The following is a 3,063-nucleotide window of genomic DNA, read 5'->3' as shown; positions in this document are numbered from 1 at the left end:
CAAAAACTGGTAGAAGCTGACCTGGGGGAAGATCTTTTTGGATTCCGTAGAAATGTTGGAACATGCGAGGCAATACTGATCCGATGACATATCGTAGAAGATAGATTAAGGAAAGGCAAACCTACATTTCCAGCATTTATAGACTTAGAAAATGCTTTTGACAATACTGACTGGATTACTCTCTTTCAAATTCTGAAGGTGGCAGGGGTAAAATACAGGGAGCGAAAGGCTATTTACAATTTGTACAGAAACCAGATGGCAGTTATAAGAGTGGAGGGGCATGAAAGGGAAGCAGTGGTTTGGAGGGGAGTGAGACAGGGTTGTAGCCTATCCCCGATGTTGTTCAATCTGTATATTGAGCAAGCAGTAAAGAAATAAACAGGATAATTTGGAGTAATAATTAAAATCCACGGATAAAAAAATAATCCATGAAGAAGAAATAAAAACTTTGAGGTTTGCCAATGACATTGTAATTCTGGGAGATACAACAAACGACCTGGAAAAACAGTTGAATGGAATGGACAGTGTCTTGAAAGGAGGATATAAGACGAAGATCAACAAAACCAGAACGAGTATAATGGAATGTAGTCGAAGTAAATCAGGTGACGCTGAGGGAATTGGACCTGTCAGGGTAGCCCAGAGCGCTAACGCGCTGCTTCCTGGACTCGAGCAGGCACGCTGACCCCAGATCGAATCCGCCTGGAAGAGTAACGACCAGGGCCGATGTGCTGGCCAGCCTGGATGTGGTTTTTAGGCGGTTTTCCACATCCTGCTAGGTGATTACCTGGCTGGTCCCCATGTCCCCCCCCCCCCCCCCCAGTTACACGGTTCGCAGACATCTGAACACTAACTATCTCACTATTCCATGGATTGCAATCGACAGTTGGGGTGCACAATTTCCGCCCTGGGGGGTACAAGGTGGCGGCAGGAAGGGCATCCGGCCACCCCTTAAACATTTACATTCCAAATCCGATTAACGATGGCTGACCCTGCGTAACTGTGGGACAAGGCACACGCGATAGAATGCTGAGGAAATTAGATTAGAAAATGAGACACTTAAAGTAGTAGATGAGTTTTGCTATTTGGGGAGCAAAATTACTGATGATGGTCGAAGTACGGAGGATACAAAATGTCGATAGGCAATGGCAAGGAAAGCGTTTCTGAAGAAGAGAAAAATGTTAAGATCTAGTATAGATTTAAATGTCTGGAAGTCTGTTATGAATGTATATGTATGGAGTGTAACCATGTAGGGAAGTGAAACATGGACGATAAATAGTTTGGACAAGAAGAGAATAGGAGCTTTCGAAATGTAATGCTACAGAAGAATGCTGAAGATTAGATGGGTAGATCACGTAACTAATGAGGAGCTAGTAGAATTAGGGAGCAAATGAATTTGTGGCACAACTTCACTAGAAGAAGGGATCGGTTGGTAGGACACGTTCTGAGGCACCAAGGGATCACCAGTTTAATATTGGATGGAAGCGTGGAGGGTAAAAATCGTAGAGGCGAGACGAACGGATAAATACACTAAGCAGATACAAAAGGATATAGGTTGTAGTAGTTACTCGGAGATGGAGAAGCTTGCACAGGGTAGAGTAGCATGGAGAGCTGCATCAAACCAGTCTATGGACTGAAGACCAGAACAACAATAATTTGTGTGAGTCTGAAACAATCTACATTGCACTGGCTGCAGAAAAAAATAAAAAGAATATGTGCGTCTAAGGAAGCGTTGTAAAAATTCGCTGTAAAATATGCTAATGTCTAAATACCGCAAAGTTTCTAAAGAAATTGACTAATTATTCACGTTGACAGCTACGCTACAAAGAACTACTGCAGTTTAAATTAGCTCAAGGAAACAGTTTAAGGCCAACAGACAAAGCAAAGCACATGTTTAATACCTATCCTCATCTGATTGTGACGGACGCGATACTTCTCTAATATTATCTAGATAAAGGTTCACTACTGAATCAACTAAGCAAACAGTATGGAAATTTTAATTCTTTTACGATAATATGGTTCAGCATATATGTGACGCAGCAGTAAAGCAGTCGGCATATGGTACGGTACTGCAAGGTGCGATGTTTTGAGCCATGTAATCTAATGCAACGTGTTTCGATTTTTGATAAAGCAGGTAGAGCATGAATGAACTTTCGTTCTAGCAAGTGACGAAAAATTAAAACGGAAATCAAATTTTAAAAACTCTGGCATTCTCAAATGGCAACGGCCTTGTCGCAGTGGATACACCGGTTCTCCTGAGATCACCGAAGTTAAGCGCAGTCGGGCGTGGTCGGCACTTGGATGGGTGACCATCCAGGCAGCCATGTGCTGTTGCCATTTTTCGGGGTGCATTCACCCTCGTGATGCCACTTGAGGAGCTACTCGGCTTCGGTCAAGAATACCATCTTACGACCGGGAGAGCGGTGTGCTGACCCCACGCCCCTCCTATCCGCATCCTATCCGAGGATGACGCGGCGGTCGGATGGTCCCGGTAGGCCACTCGTGGCCTGACGACGGAGTGAGTGCTGGCATTCTCAAATATCAATCTTATGCAGTAAATTCTAGACATTCCCGTCTCCAATAGCGGTACAACGTTGACAACCTCAAAGAACACTCCCGTGAATGACTGCGAAGGCTTCAAAAATTCTTGCGACAAACTCTTCATGTGTACCGATTTTTGCGCGCTCGTTACTGACTGGCTGGCGTTCCGATTTTTGGTTATCTGATAATACAGATCAACGAAAATATGTTTCTAATTACTTTTTGTTAGATAACAGCTTAATTTCTGAGCACTGAATATATATCCAACATCAGCTTATTTCTGTCATGCACAATTTTGCCACTACGTGTCTTCTTTATAAACTAGAAAAGTATAAAAACATGAAATTTCAGTCAAAAGCCTTATAATAAAGGTTTTATAGAAGCATAAAAATGAAAAAATCTCTTTATTACACAGGAACTATTTGTCCATTGGCGTATATTTCTCTTTGCTCCTAAAAGCATCTAAAACGGTTTTCTCTCAGAAGAGTTTTCTGTTATTAAATTAACCTGGAGTTAAGTTCGTGT

At 42.4% G+C, this 3,063-nt stretch overlaps 1 pseudogene; it reads left to right on the top strand.

Moving 5' to 3' along the window:
- The first annotated feature begins 2,216 nt into the window (after positions 1 to 2,216).
- Positions 2,217 to 2,334, top strand: LOC126483006 (5S ribosomal RNA; annotated as a pseudogene).
- The last annotated feature ends 729 nt before the right edge of the window (positions 2,335 to 3,063 follow it).

The sequence above is a fragment of the Schistocerca serialis genome, chromosome 5 (assembly GCF_023864345.2).
Source record: "Schistocerca serialis cubense isolate TAMUIC-IGC-003099 chromosome 5, iqSchSeri2.2, whole genome shotgun sequence".
NCBI lineage: Eukaryota > Metazoa > Arthropoda > Insecta > Orthoptera > Acrididae > Schistocerca > Schistocerca serialis.
Note: the sequence above shows the minus strand (reverse complement) of the source record. Positions and strands in the feature narration are given on the sequence as shown.